At 42.9% G+C, this 16,973-nt stretch overlaps 1 protein-coding gene across 1 annotated transcript in view; it reads right to left on the reverse strand.

Moving 5' to 3' along the window:
• Positions 1-16,973, reverse strand: part of LOC111856018 (inactive phospholipase C-like protein 2) — a 120,266-nt gene that overhangs the window by 87,813 nt on the left and 15,480 nt on the right. The window contains exon 2 of the mRNA XM_023835616.2: positions 731-796. The gene's annotated coding sequence lies outside the window, so the exon portion shown is untranslated. The remainder of the gene's footprint in view (positions 1-730; positions 797-16,973) is intronic.

The following is a 16,973-nucleotide window of genomic DNA, read 5'->3' on the forward strand; positions in this document are numbered from 1 at the left end:
ATTTTATATGTCAGTAGTTATCTATGGAAAAAAAATAATTATATTGAACTACAGTAATGGTATTTTTCTGGACACTCACAGCGTTACACCATTTAAAGGCACACAAGGGAAAGACATGCGGGCACGTTTTTATACTGCCATCAGAGCACTGCTATTTGTTCACCCTTTCTGTGGGCAAGCAAACAGCAGGCAGGAAGTCAGCTGATAAGACATGAGCCAATCAGCAACAGCAATGCTCAACCACCTGACTACCATAGTCTTCCTGTCATCCTTGGGACGGTTTCCGGCACTCTAAAATCTGAGTGGCGCAAAACTCCATTCCCCCACTCCCCCCTCCCCTCCTTGCCTAACCAACACACACAGGGTAGTTTCTCGTAAACGTACAAGTGAAAGTACAAAAATTGCCAGAGCCTCACATCTGAGGTCAGTTTGTAGCGACAGCATCGGGCAGGAAATGCTGTCAGTTTCACAGCAATCCAACCTTGGTTTTTGGGCCACAAACTCATTACGACCTCACTGACTGGAAATCGATGTGGCACACCTAAAAATTTCATTCTTTCTGACTTCTTTTCTCCTTCAGCCTCAAAGCATATCAATTAATATTGTTTTCACATGCAGAAGACCATTTCTTTATAAAAAAAAACAACAACAAGGAAATAGAAATACTGCATTAGCAGTAGTTTCATTTACTTCAGCTTGTTGTCGACTTAATTTGAAGAAAGTCACTTGCCTTACCACTGCTCAGGTCAGGGTTAGCATGTAATACCAGGACACTCCGCAGAGAAAGACAAGAAACCTGCAAGATATACAAACAGGAAATATAGTGTTTAAAGGCAGTGGTGGTGCTTATATGGAAATTTCTAACTCTAGACAGACAAAGGGACTGATACATAGACCGATAAATCAATATATAAATAGGATGTAGTACACATAATATATATAAATAGTTCTATAATGTCTGCATTTATTCTTGTATTTTTTTTCCATTGAATTATAATTAAATGCAATGTTAAAACAGCAGCGTGTTGAAGATGCATATGGCTTTAAACCTAAACTTTTTTTAATCACATGACACTGCGGTTCCTTTTGCACCTGGTATTGCTCTCCTGATGCTCCCACTTTCTGAATTTGTGCAGGACCTGTGAAGCCTAAACCCTGCCAAGAGGAATCTGCATAAAGAATGCATGCTGAACAGCCAAGGTTCAGAAAGCTTTGGGTGAGGAGACCCACAATCCTCTCCGAGTGATTCACTATGCACAGGTAAACCATCTCCACTGACACTGAAAGAATATTGGTTCTGGATCTCGACCAACAAATGCTTTGTCACTTCCTGTCTCCAGATCTAGCCTTTCCTTGCTGAGGAGAACAAAGGACTCCGGGTCTGATCAGTAAGCAGGTAGCCAGGAGTCAGAAGTACTCAAAGTGTGGTAGCATGTTCTGCTAAGAAAGCTCACATGCGTCAGCATATAAGAGGCCGTGAAAACCTGCAAAACCGCAAATTATAATACGAAAGAGTATACTTCAACATAGAGTACTTTGGAAGAGTATACTTCAACATAGAGTACTTTGGAAGAGTATACTTCAACATAGAGTACTTTGGAAGAGTATACTTCAACATAGAGTACTTTGGAAGAGTATACTTCAACATAGAGTACTTTGGAAGAGTATACTTCAACATACAGTATACTTTGGAAAACCAACTGCTACAAACCAACTGCTACAAAATCATGCTTATGCTGATCCGGGACGAGGCTGCATGTGATCCCACACTCGGCACATGGTCATCTATACAAAAAAGAGGTGCTGGACATTGAAGAAGCATCTATGGAGAAACATGAAAGATAAATGTATGCAGCTGTAGTAAGAAAAAATCTCTTTGCGAGAACCAGTGCAAGCAAGCACTGTCTGGAAAGCAAACCAGTGCAAGCAAAGCCCACATTTTTAAACACCTCAACTGGACTCAAGCCTTCAGTCAGGCAAGGTACATAATTACTGCTATTACTATCACTGTGGTGCTGATTAGCAATCCAAATGTATGACTCTGGTTGTAAATCTCTGTGTTGGGGGGGGATCTCCTTTACAAAGTTGTCGGTTTACACATGTGAACTAGTTAGCTTCTGGCCACCATCAGTCAATGATTTAGACCAAAATGGAAGATAAGTGTAGAGTCAGCAATCACCAGGAGCAAATACTGGGAGTGGCGTTGATGGCTTTAAAAAGGGGGGGGATGTCGGGGGCTTCAGTGTCTCCATCTGTCACATATCATAACCGTGTATCATCTTGCATGTTGCATTGCTAACTTACAAATTAATCTGTAGAAAGTTTTGTTTTTTTAATAAGACTCTTTTAGAGACAATGACTTGTGGTCTTAGATACCAAAAGATATCAAAAAGACAATGAGGCAGTAGTCAAATTAGCTTGACGTCTATGACAAATGAACAACACAAATTATTACACTTGGTTTCATTTAAGACCAGCTGACTTACAGTCAGCGATGTATAGATGACAGTGACAGTGGGAGGCACGGCAATGTTAAAGATCTGGGTTTTAGTGATCCTCTATGTTACCATGGAAACTGATCACAGACTAACTAATGAAGCCAAATTGGCCCAAATTGGACAAATTACCTTGTTAAGATTTTATAGTGTCCACTGGGTGCATTATTTCTGTTACAAGAGAATACACGGAGGATGACATGGTAGCATTCTGGTTCTTGTCTTTACTGTGTTTTGGCTTATTCTTCCCACAAGTATGAGGTTCTAATTGAGTATTACAGCACATAACCACCACTCTGTACACAGAAAGCATAAACTAAACGAGGAAAAAAAAAAAGCGATGGTTTATAAGCCAGAATTTTATACATCCCGCTTGTTACACATTTCCTGCGTACATCACAGCTGTAGGTCACTTTATTCAGTCTCTAATGTTCACCATGGCTAACATGCCCACCAATTGTCCATGGTGAGTGTGCCCCCACACATTTTGTTTTCCAGTTAGGGTGCCCCCAACACATAATATGAAACCTATTATGTGTGACAATTTACCGATACCTACGTGAAACAGCGCGTACGACCTAAATGTCAATATGTTTGGTAATTACTTCCCCTATTACTCACTTTTGTGAGCTATCCCTTTAAAAACAACAGCAACCAGGAGTCATATTCAGCCACTGGCTTCCACATGGTCTAGACTTCAATCTTTAACCTCATAACCAAAAGCAGCTGCTGGGCGAGTGACAGGCAGATTGTATTGAGCGACTTGCTCTGTCTGGCTCCCTGAATTAAGTCCTATACAGGGATATGAAGTGACGTAAGCAGTCCTAGCTTTAACAATTAAGCACTTTTAAATAATCAAATCCCATTTTAAGATATAATCTTGTGTGTACCGTAAAACTGACTATTAGTTTTCAGGGAGCCGTGGCGATATTCTTAATTTTGCAGGGTTACAAAAAATTGTGAATTTATCATTAATCGAGATAAATGTTTAAAAATATCGCAATACTGATTATAGGTCATATCGTCCAGAGCTAATCAAACCTGCTTTAAATCAGTTTCTGACAGTCGGCTGGAAACATGCTTCATTTGTGGGGAAAACAGCGTCTGCTAAATAATGGTAATGAAAACAATATTTAAAAAGCATATTTCTCAAAATAGAATAAAAAAGCTCACATGCGGCGTGGACATCATGCTCTTCTCAGCACCAGCAAGAATTTCTGTAAGTCTGTATTACTTAAGTTGCACAGCAAAAGTCAAAACTAGGGACTCCACCTATGACAACATGATGTTATTTCCAACTTTCCAAGAAGATTGTTGTAAATGTTTTATTCTAGACATCTGATATCTAATTTCCAAGAATTCCTCCTATATGCAGACAGTACATAAAGATTCCAATGTGATTAACAAACACTGCAACAACACTGGGATTTCTGCTTTACGTGTAGCCACCCGATACATGCTACACTCATGTTGCTAAAGCAATGCTTAAGTGGTATAATCTGGTAGATGGTGCATTGGAGATAAAATTAAGCAAAGTCATGCTTGGATATCGTATCTGACAGGGAATGCTTACGTGATAACTGAAGTGCTTGATGGAGGAGTCACATACTAAATTGGCATCCATATTGTTCTAATAAATATGTTGTAGTGCTTAAGTACAAAGCTTTCAATTCCAGTACATCTACACACCTACTCATCAATGCAACCTTCAACACAAATTATTACTAGATTCACCCCTTGTAAAAACGTGTCGCATAGTAGTGGTGGACGTGGACACCGCATTACATTCTCTGTGTACATACACTGGGTTGAAGTCTTGGAGCTTAATTCTGCACAAATGAATAAAATTTATACCCTAATTCATAACACAGCCCTAAAATGGATTCTTTGATAATACAGCACAACAGGACAGCACCAGAGCATGATAGACTTAATGAAACCTACCCAGCAGCCTCTAACAGCATATTTCACATTTATGGCAATTTAATACATTTTCATACCCCCCCCCCCAACAACTACTCTGAATCCATGGCATTATTCTGGGTTAAATGATCACAAAACTGACAGAAGCCTTAGCTTCCTTGGTTTACTAATGGATCACTTGGTCTGCAGTGTCAGGAGACCTGCCGGTGCTGAATGAATGCTGGAGACTGAGAAAGCCTCTTTCAGTCTTTACTTCATTGTGTAACATCATTCGATCTCTATGTTACGATTATAATTATTTATAATCATATCATGGCTACAATGTGCTACATTTTACAAAGACTACAAACCATTTTTCTAAGGAGTTTTATGGTCTCCTGGGAAATATTCTGACAGGACGGGGAATTTCAAAATGCAGACCACCACTAGGGACTGGTCAGTGTGCCAACACTCAAAATTATCAGCCTTCTCCCTCAGCTTCCTGAACCTCTGTTCTAACAGAGTACAGTTTAATGTCACCTCCGTACACTGTCCTGATTAATAACAGCCACCCACCACATTATTCTTGGAATAAAAGTTGGGACTGGCAATGACACACCACCCAGACAGCCTTCTTTACTGGAAGCTTGAGGTAATCAACAACATTTTACATACTATACAAATATAGCACAGAATATTTGTCTGATCTGCTTTTAAAGTAACTCTAAGCCACCTATTTCTTTGGTGCCTTAATAGCAGGACTAAACTAGTATCCCTGTAACAGCAACACCACGTCCAATGACATAACCCATAATCATCACACCTGTAGTCATATTTCAACAGCTGCATAGATGCCTTTAGTTTGCACTGTGCCAGCTAAAGGTGAAACCATTCCCCACTGGCCATTATTTCTGAATTATTATTCTTATTTCTGTATTCTTATCCATTTTCAATGTGAGACTCAGCTCTCTGATCAATAACGGTTGTGAGCTTTAGAGGTTTGATCGTAGTTACTAAATGGAACAAAGTCCTCTGCAGATTTTCAGACCATTATTTAAGGCAAATATGGGACATCCTTGCTCCTGCAAATTATACAATGTACTGTGCCTGTCCAAAATGTCTCTAAGGTGCAAGGGTCACTGGATATGGACTGAAAATTGCTTTATCACTGCTAGAAGAAAAAGGGCAGGTAAAATCCAGCTGTCACTGCATACACAAGATAAAGTGTACACTCAAATCTACAGAGGATAAGCAACTGAACTGCTTTCAATGCGTCGCTGTACTTTTGAAAATGCAGCACCGACTGCGCAGCGATCACACGGGTGTGAAAACCTCACTGGGCCAGACTTAGGAACAAGTCACATGGATTCTAAATGTTATCACTGTGCTGTTGGCAAGTAAGAGGGGATTATGGAGAGCAAGAAGGGGATTTAAGAAAACTGTCTGGTTTCCTTTACATAATTTAATAGATGCTTTTGACCATAGTGATGTACATCCATCCATCCATTTTCAGTAACTGATTATCCGATTCAGGGTTGCGGAGGGTCCGGAGCCAATCCCAGAGGCTACAGGCGCTAGGCAGGGAATAACCTAGGACAGGGCGCCAAACCCATCGTAGAACATACATACTCGTCCCACTACTCCAGTGTTTCAGAAACCAGTCCTCAGGGACTTCCATACAGTCCACATTTTTGCTCCCTCCCAGCTCCCTGTCTGACCGTCCACATTTTTGCTCCCTCCCAGCTCCCTGTCTGACCGTCCACATTTTTGCTCCCTCCCAGCTCCCTGTCTGACCGTCCACATTTTTGCTCCCTCCCAGCTCCCTGTCTGACCGTCCACATTTTTGCTCCCTCCCAGCTCCCTGTCTGACCGTCCACATTTTTGCTCCCTCCCAGATCCCTGTCTGACCGTCCACATTTTTGCTCCCTCCCAGATCCCTGTCTGACCGTCCACATTTTTGCTCCCTCCCAGATCCCTGTCTGACCGTCCACATTTTTAGTCCCTCCCAGCTCCCTGTCTAATAGTACACAAAAGCATGGACTGTCTGGGGAACCCAGAGGACCGGGCTGGGAAACACTGCACTACCCTGTTCTGTAATTCAACTTTCCTCTGGGTCTCCAAATTTTCGGTATCATGTCAATGTGTGTCTGCACCCAGTGTTGCATGAGGTAGGACCCTTTCGCCCACCCTGTACTGAATAAGTGGTTTGGGGGAAGAAGCAGGGGAGAAAAAACAATCAAAAATTCCAAACGGCCTTAGAGAGAGATCAGACATCATTTCTGTTCTTGACAAGGAACAAGTAGACGGGTCTGTTGTCATTGCACCCATGGCCATCACTATGACATTCAGTGCCATGTCTTTCTTGGGGGGGCACTTTTGATGTAATGGTAGTGCTGAAATGCTTGGTGCAGAGATGAGGAATGGCTGGTCACCGTCATGTAAAGCAAGACCCATGTCCAGGCTAACATTACCAGAACAGCGTGGCTTGTATATACGTCGTGCCTCTGTAGCACTAAATATAAACTTTCCACATCATTTACATATACCAGGACTCCATTTGCTTGAGTCTTTCAAAATCAGCTACGCTTCCTAACCATCTTTTCCCGTAAGGGCGTCATGGCAACAGACGCCCCCCTTCCTCAGTCATTCTCTAGCCGCCACAGCCCGCATGCAGCAGGTTACAGTTAATAAAGCACTGTGCCACACTGGCCCAGAACCATCCGCTCGCACTCCATGCAAAACTAGAACTGACCACTTCGTTATGACTCCTGGCATGTCGGAAACCTTGTGGTTATGAGTGCAGTTAAGCACAAGCTGCACCCGTGTGGATGTGGCGTCGGGACCCAGGTGTCGTCAATCCCTCCAATGAGGCCAGGGTCCCTGTCTAAGCTAACTGTTTGGCGGGGCACCCCCGAGACCTCAGCTCCGGTGACTAACCCTTCCTGAGTTACTGCACGCAGCGGAAACTGTGCGTTTAGGGGAAATGACGAGACGCTCGTACTGTGCTGCAGGAATCAATCCGCTGCTTTCTCCACACTAATTTCAATATATTTTACCCTAGTAATTTTGCTTCCAGGCCAAAAAAGAAAGTAAACAAGACTACTAGTCCCACTTCAGTAAGCACAGAAAATATCTGCAGCTGTAACGAGGATTTAAAAAGAAAATACAAAGCAGAGGGGGATAGGAGGGGGTGGGGGAAATAGAGCAAGTGTTACTGCGTCTTCACAGGGAAACATCGGCTTAACGTATATGGACCCGCAGCGGTGGAAGAGGGAGGCGGTGGGAAAGCCAGAGCTCTCCTGGTCTCAGATACAGCTTAGCTGCACAGTGAGCACAAACAATCCCCAAACTCCAGCCACCCTCTGCCCCAAGAGATTTAGCCAAAACACACTAAAATCTGGAAAGGGAGCAACAAACCCTGTGCTGGGCATTAACAGAAATAATCAAGTAATAAATGGGGGAATCCTGGGAAGCGTTTGGCTTTTGGACTCTCCGAAAGTCCCCCATCCGCTCTGACCAGAGAGAGGCCAGGCCGGCGGGATGGGTATTTCTGCAGCGCTGCAACTTCTCCGAGGCCAAAAAAAATTATAAATAACATCTGATTTAGCAGCTGAGGGAAAAGATTAGCACATGTCCCCACCATCTACCAATGCTGCAGTTGCTCATCTGGTGACAAGGCAGGGCTGTGGCGTCTGAGAGCTGGAGGAGAGAAGGCCTTTGTACTCACATGCAGAGTCACTCACACACACACACACACACACACGCACACACACACAAGGGTGGATATTGCTGCATTGCACATGATTGGACATAAAGGACACAGAAAAAAGTGCCATAAAGAAATAAAGAAGAAAGAAGACAAGAACTTCATTAAGTTTTTAACTTCTAAATGTGCTATATGAGACTTGAGGACAATATCCTATTGTGCTGCATGCGTGAGGCAGCTATGAGGGACCCAAGCAAATGTGTCAGGGAATGCAAAACAGACTTTACGCGTTAAAAAAAAAAAGCCAGACATGTTGTTTGCTTTGCACAATGGGATCACAGATACTTTTAGAGGCAGGAGTGATGAAGATCTCATGTATCTGCTGAGATAAAGTCAGCTTGAGATTCCTCGGCTGGACAGTGTTTTTTCATTTTTTTCGTTTCCTTGTGTGGTCATCAGGAATGGTCAGAAGGCGCGGTCTTAAAGGGACCTCAATTCCTGAGGTTATGTTACAGGAAAAACAGAAATAGAAACGTCCTAACTCAGAGCAAACTATTTTTAAGTTGTGAGGGGAGGGGACATCACCAGGTGTTCTAGTTCAGATTGTGACCCTGGAAAAGGGTTAGCAGTCACCGTCAGCTAGCTGGAGGCCACTAAGGAAATGTCCAATACTGATATAGGGTCAATACACTTTTTTCCCTACTGTCAAAAACAGTAAGCAACAGCATGCCCAAAACTAAAAATGCGCAATATTGTGAACCCGTATCAAAAGAGTGAGCCTTCTAAATGGTCTAAAAAAATGTGGACAAAACTTCTATCTTCTGAATGTAAAGAGCACAAAAACTTCCAATAGCAGCAATATACTTCAAGTTGCCACCCTTGATTCACAAGCCGAAAAATTAATTTGGGGGGGTGGCAGGCAAGTTAACAGAAGCAATCATGGACCATAAAGCTCTCACCAAGATGGTACCAAGCAAAAATGTCACCAGCTACAAGGCTAATTATCTTTATTAAACAGACATACAGTATCTCCTAAGTACACAGCATACCTCCCACAGATACACGTTAAACTGAAAAGTATTATGCATTATTCATTTACATCACTGTAATTAACAGCATTCAACCAATTCCCGTAGCTGAGCGGAGGAGAAATTCCACAGGAATTGCTGATCAGCCCAATAAAAACCACAAAAGGGTCAGCTTGGGGGGGGGGGGCTAAGGTAAGTAGGAGGCTGGCGTTTCCCTGGCTTTCAGCTCTGCCCCCCTCGGGCCTTCATGTCAGCATGGAGCAGCTTCGGGGGGGGGCACTGCTAACCGACTGCCACGAGAGAATGCAAAGCAAATCGGATGCCTTGTGATTCCTATACCTGTGCATAAGCTCACTGCACAGCCAGCATGTCTCCTGGGCAAGAAACACACACACACTTAAAGGACCACATTTATTTTCCATAAAAAAAAAAATCAAAAACTGTTCTAAGACAACAGGATAAACTGCAGCACTTTATGAATTTTGTAACGTGGACAATTGGACATGGAAATGGATACATCCTGCCCCCCCCCCCCCCCCCAATTTTCATTGTCAGGCATAAAATTCATTTGATCAATCACCTGATTAATCTTTGCAAAACCCTAAGACAGCTACCCCCTCATTGGTGAGACTGAGCAGAATGGCCTTAAGTTACAGGGAACTGAATACTTATAAGTCCCTGTAACATAATTAGTTTAAAACAAAAGTTAAACAATGCAGAAACCAGAAAAGAAATGCCAAGAACTAAAAATAAGATAGACAGGGGAGGACAGATGGACCTGTGCCCAAAGCCTATCAAGGTTACCAGCAAAAGAACAAACAAAGTTCACAGGTTGGAAGTCTGTTATATTTAGGCAGCAGTATGGTGCGTTTCCCCATTAGCGAATGGGCAATGGAATGGGAGGGGGCCAAAATGCACACAGCAGACTGAGGGTGGTCCCTGAGCACACAAAAGGCTTCACTCAGCATCAAATCTGCTACCATTCTGCAAAGTGTCACATGGAAACAAGTTTTCATTAATCCAAATGATCAATTCCGCAGATATGCAGCGTGCAGTATTACACACCAATATTTAAAAAGGAAACATTTAGAAGGTGAAGGTAAACCGAGACACTGTTACCACGGGAAAGCAAAAGGGAGAAGCTTACGGACCTCAGACGTCAGAGCCAAGCCGTTTCGGGCTAGCAACCCCCCACAGTTAATGTTTAACGTTTAACGTGATAAAGGATGCGAAGTAGAAGATATATTCCTAGACTGTCTCCATTAGCGCATGTGATGCTTGGGCTCGTATCTAAAGGGGTGGGGTTCTGGGACAGATTCCCCCCAGGATTAAGGTTCAGGACAGAGCATGATTGACATGGGTGAGCAAGAACATGGCAACTATACAGTCTGTCCTGATGTCTGATACTGGGTCAAGGTTATGAAGTCGTGCCAAGAACAGCCTATTGCAGAAATGTTGACATAAACTTAAATACTAACTAAAATGTTTAATAGAAAATTTTATAGGAAAAAATACAAAGAGGAATAAAGACGAAATATCTTCATGCATCTTGGATCCAGAAAGTAAATAAACACATGGCTGTTTTTATGAAGGACAGCAACTGGGTTGTGGAACCTTTACTCTGTTGCACAGAAAGTTTTAACAATTGTTCCCTTTTTGCAGCTATTGCTGCTCTGCTTATGATAGTAAAATACTACCAGATAGACCAGGGAGTTACTTCTGCAGCACAGTGCTAAGGGGGGCTGGCAGATCGATAAACGGCTCGATACTGCTGCTGTGCGGAGCTGTGCAAGATGCAGGCACTAGGCACCAGCAACAGCAGTGTGAAGCAAATCACTGGTGTCCCCACCACTGGAGAGAAGCAGAAGAGAGGACAACAAGGTGACCAGCCCACGGTCTAACGATACACAGGACTCCACAAGAAGCATGCGCACCGGTCAAATTAACGCCGGGCTGGATATAGGTGGCTGGAATAGCAGGTGATAGAACGTTGTGTCTGAGGCCAATGGGAATGTGGACATCCAGGGCATTTCCTCAGGTGGTTCAGTGTTGGGTCGTTTCAGCTTGAATAAACAGCATCAGAAACAACATTCAAACGGTTGGACGACTGGGGAAAGGCCTAGCCGCGAAGCTAAGCGCAGGAGAACCACCAATGCAGCAATAGGAAACAGAGCTAAGGGTACACAGTGTGTAGGAACCAAACAGATTTTCAGGTAATCGTCCTGTAGCCTTCACAGAAAGCTTTCAATTCTGAAGCTGTTTAGAACAGGAAACCAGCGTTTTTAGCCTGTCCACCAAGCAGAATGACCATTATATGCTCCGTGATTACAAAATAACCAAAAGTCCACCTGCTCCTTTTAACCCTGGTCCCTCAGAATCCCCCAAGAGAACACACCAAGTTCTACCAGCACCCCCCCCAGTCTTGTGCCCTGTGCAGCTTGGGACCCCACCAGTCAAAATTTTTTGAACATCTGGAGTCTGTTTCATTACATATCAGTGTCACATGCTAAAGAAAAACAAGTACAGAATGGCAATTAAGGGAATTCTTTTTTTTAAAGGATACACCACCATGTAATTTTAAAAAACAGACTAAAACTTATACTCACCAAAACAGCCAATGTTTGTAACAGGGGTAGGTGGTCTTGATCCTGAAGTGCTGGTATCCAGAAGGTTTTCCATTCTACCTGGTCTCTGATGAATTACACCTGATCTCAGGCAGATAGCAACTCATCAGTTAGGCTAGAAAACCTGCTAGATACCAGCACTGCAGGAACAGGGTTGCCTTTCCTGGTTTAAAGCGATTACAGCTTCTGTCTGTCTGTATTCTTACTGCTTAGACAGACAGACACACAAACGCTCCTCTACTTATGAACTTTCAACCTACAAACTTTCAGACATACAAACGAAGAGGACTGCAAGTCCAAATTATGTTCCTTGGGCTCTCGTTTCCTGTCCGCAACATCATTTTTTTTTTCTGCGCGCCAATTCCGCCTAGTACGCCTTCTGGCCGCTACTCCCGCCGCGCAGCAGTGTAGCGTGCGTACTCCCAGCATCCTAGTTCTTAGTACTTGCGTATACCGACTTACGAACATTTAATGTTACGAACGGCTGTTCGGAACATAACTTGTTTGTAAGTAGAGGAGCGTCTATAGATGGGTCGATGGCACTACATACTAGAATAATATTTTATGTTACACAGGGAGCAATAGGTTAATGCTCTTTATCTTGTCATTTATTGCCCTTGTGCTACCACAGAGCAGCCAACAGCACCGAACCATCCTAAGTTTGCCAAAATCTCCCTGACACTCACAAACTCAGATCTGACCCCATATTATGACCTCCATAAACTGTCCAAAGGGGCTGCCCCTACACGTTCAAATAGGTCAGCGAAAAACAAACAAAAAAAACAAACAAACACTAGGAGAGAATAACATAAGTGGATCTTCTACCTGAGAATGCTTTGGATCCAAAGCATCATACAGCTGCTCGGTACCAACTCCAAGGTTAAGTTTGCTCTTAAAAAAATGCAAAACAACTGCCCACCTAGCATCACTGCTAATAGTCATTTCCATTTACCTGCAGCCTCCCCTCAAATAACTGCCAAATGAACACTGTTACAGTATGTTTCTTAACATTATCAAATTCACAGTAACTCACTAGGTTTAAAAAATGGGCCATTGACACAAAAATGGTAGGAAAATACACTGGAAATAGGTCTGGCTATATTTTTTGCAATTATGTTCCAGCAATCGCATGAGCTGCAATGAGTCAGCAGCCTCATCAGTACTTAAAAGACAATCACAGTGCAGCCAGGGAGTGTCGTGAAATGCGTCTGGCCAACAAGCTGTTTTTTTCGTCTGGTTTTCCTCAGAGTGCCTGACGGGCCGTATGGCCGGTGGTATTTTGCTCCGCACTCCATCAGACAAAGTCATGTTCTTGTTTCACACACAATTTTTTTTTACAAATCCTCCTCACTGGTTCAAGAACCACTAAGAGATAAAATTCATTGTCTTCCTGAGCATGAATATTTCAGGGATTTTTTCTCCGCCACAGAGGATTTGGATGCATTAAATTACCAAACTTTTGTTATATCCTGCTACCATAACCCCTTAACCAACAGTTGCCACAGTGATCCTGGGAACACCATGGATGGAGTATCCTTTTGTTGCAGAAAAGCAAAAAAATCATATTTTTTGACACTGACATGTGCTGGAAGGGCTATATTCCTTTAGCGCAATGCTAATGGATATCTTGCTGCCAATTAATTAACAAGCATGCAACTACTGGAAGGTAACTCATGGCTAATAGTTGGTAGGCCCCCGGCTCTTCGTCATTGGTACCACTGCAAAGAGCTGGCCAACACCATCATCATCATCATCATCATAACGCAAGTATTAACTGCCAAGTCTGAATATTGTCATTAGCAACGAGCAACTGTCTGCTCCATCACAGCGCCAGATGTTTGTGGCAAGAAAGCAGAGCTGGGTGCAAAACAGACATCCAATGCCTACAGAGAGCAATCCATCATCCCATGATGAGATCTACCTGATAGTTATCGCAACAGGATAGAATTATAAAACAGACGTTACTGCAAGCTTAAGATCTAGAATAAGTCCCTTAAGGCAGGCAGGCGGGAGCCCAGCACCTACTGGAGGAAATGAAGCTGGTAAATTTCCACATGCAGAGCACACATTACAAAATGCAAGACAGAAAGTGAAACTCATCTCCAGCAGACTGAAAGCACTGGGCCGTTTGTCCCAAAGAGCAATTCCGTTAAGCGATTTTACAGAAAAACAGGCAGTGAGAAGCTGACAGGCTCTGCCTCAGACATTTAGCCTGAGCATAGGGAAAACATGTATGCATCTTGATAACTGAGTTTACTGTGTAACTGTATCTGGCTCTTATAAATGAACAGTATCTCCATTCACATCACTGATATCTTACAGAGTGGAATGTCCCATCATGTGACAACGGACTTGCGGGTGAAACCCATGGCCTTAGTCACGTGTTACTACATTATTAGCCAGAATTTCTGATACGTTCACTATCTAGCTGTAGTTGCAAAGCCAGCATGACTTTTGCTGACCCTTGCTACAAATTCTAATGCAAGGCTGTCATTTGACGAACAGGTGACCCAGGCCCTTTCTAAACGCTGCTATCATGCTAACTAAAAATCAGTTCAAATATCTCACTCTTAAAATGTTTAAATTATTGTCTAGCCCAGAAAAAAATAATAATTTAAAAATCCAATTCACCATGAGTGATAGAGAGTAAGACCATGGAAACGGAACGAAGTAATTGCAAAAAAGAGAAAGTGAAACAAGCTTATTAGCAAGACAAAAAAATGAGCTCACCAGAAACCTGTTGTATGTAACTTACTGCTGGAGTGCTGGTATAGATGAATATGGCTGACTGGACTCACTTTCTGGCTCTCTGGTTTGCTAGGAGGCTACATAGCCAACATGGTAACACCTACATGTTACTGGGCTGTGCTATACTGTACTGTAATGTACTGGATAAGCACTTTGGGCTAGAAGAGAAAGCAGAATCAAACAGAAGAAAAGTTGTGTTCATAGGAATTCAGTTATTCTGATGCCAGTTAGCCAGTGATATCGGCAGCAATCAGAACCACACAAGTATAAGCTGTAACTAGGAAATAATGACAGATGGCAGCCATACATTCATTACAATCACTCAAACATGCAGGACATTTTAATGTTAGCAGATCTTCCCAGAAAAACAGCCACCATTAGGTTTATGGGAGGAAATGAACGCCTCTTCAGGAAAGTAAGTGAGGTTCTCGAGAAGCATTCCTGTTCAGAGACTATAGATCATAGGGGAGGAAATGGCTCCGTTCCACACCCTAGTAAAACGTAACACATAAAGTGAATCATAAGTTTTGTAGGAACAGAGAGCAACAACATAATAATGAGCAATATTTCGTCTGTCCCTGAACGATCAGGGAAAAAAAAAATCAAGCTTTCAAGTTTCCTCACAAGGGCTTTTACAAATCTTGACTGTAGGGATGCATCAGGGAAGTAGTGAGAAGTAGGTCGCTTTAACCTGGCAATGCTGCTTCAGTGTGTATCGCTGAGAACTGACACCACAGCAGGCTAAGGTCTGCTCACTGAATGAGGCCTCAATATGTCGGTAAAAAAAGTGGGAAAAACCCAAGCTTTCATGTGGCATCCATATCTGTGAGGCACATATTATTTGGTGTGCTACAGAAGTTCCTATGCTAGGACCCAAAACTTACTGAGACTGAAGGTTCTGCTTTGCCTTCCACTTTCTCTGGACAATGGGCAGAGAGCCTCATAAGCTCTACCCAGTAAAGAATTCCACCTCCACTGTAAACATACTTAGCCAAGCGTTGAAGCTTGACCCCATTGCAACTCATCAATTTAAATACCCGCTGAACAGTGATACTAAAGAGAAACATCAAAAAATCTATATTCCCATCTTAAAAAAGAAAAAAAACCTTTTAACATGAAGCCCCTTATTTAGGTCAGACAGAGATTAATAACTGCAACATACTTATAAATGCTGTTTTTTGACTGAGTTTCTTAGATCGCAACAGGTCAAACCTGACAACCAGTATACACACTGGATTCATTCATTCATTACCATTTGCAGGTCTTGACAGAGAACTTGCTTGATGCTAAAATGCTAACACTCGACTGCAAACCACAAGCCAATAAATTTCCTATGGATGCCCCACGTGACCCAAAAGGTCCAATACCAAAAAGATGAAGTGTGCGCTTCTTTGTTCTCGATAAGGTACATTAAATCGGGAGAACCAGCAGATTCATACTCTCGCTGCAGGAATGGTTTCTGTGCACGCGAGCATGTCTTAGCTCGTGTGCAGACAGTTTACTCATAGCAGCTCTGGTTCAGTCTTAACTGACAACTTGGATGACGACTCAGAACGATTCCACCACACATGGGAAAGGCCTGGCTACTGTAAACATATCAAATGGGCTGAGATGCCAGGCAAACGGCAGTATGTACAGGCCCACCACACGTAATTCCCAGGCCCCAATGACATGCTAACCCTCCCACCGACTCTCCGCGAGCCCAAGCCCGGGATTATTTTCTCGGTTGCCCCCCTGGGACAGTAGGCCTGAATACATGTCACCATTTCTCTGGCAGCTTGGTGTCCCAAGATGCCGTTACTATTAATGAAGAATAGAAAAGAAGAGCAGCATTCAATGCACAACAGTGCAGCCTCTAGTTTTCAAAGACTTTCTCCACTGCCTTATCCGAAACACCAAGCCACTGTTTGTTTGCACACCAAAGCCTTGCGTAAGTTGCTGCCCAATGGATCACATGCAACTCCACCACATCAAGGTGCATGCATGAAGAAAACTGCTGCAGCCGTGAGGCACGATTTCTTATGGTTACTTCCAACCAAGCTCTGCAAGCCTGCCTAAAAACGTGTGTGTGTGTTTACATGCACTCCAAGAGGACAGACCAAAGGCACGTAAAATCTGACAACTTTGGCCCCTCGTCAGTAGAAAAACTCAAAAACGCTCAAGTTTAAACTAGAAAACGAACAGTATTCAGATGTAGGGCTGGGCGATATCATACCGATATTACATCGCGCATGTGCAATAATCACTAGGGCTTTAGATGACAGACGCAACATTAGGTCATGCCCCAGCTTTTCGGTGCTATACGGACATTTATTTACGCCCACAATTTAATCAGTTTAGTAGTAAGGCTAAAATATTAATGAGGCTTTGTATGACATCCAAAAGTCATTATTAGTATAAATACGGCATATCCTTATGTTTAATAAATGTGTCAGACTTTGAACTGCAAAAAGTACCGTCACACCGCCGA

Source organism: Paramormyrops kingsleyae, chromosome 22 (assembly GCF_048594095.1).
Source record: "Paramormyrops kingsleyae isolate MSU_618 chromosome 22, PKINGS_0.4, whole genome shotgun sequence".
NCBI classification, from domain to species: Eukaryota; Metazoa; Chordata; class Actinopteri; order Osteoglossiformes; family Mormyridae; genus Paramormyrops; species Paramormyrops kingsleyae.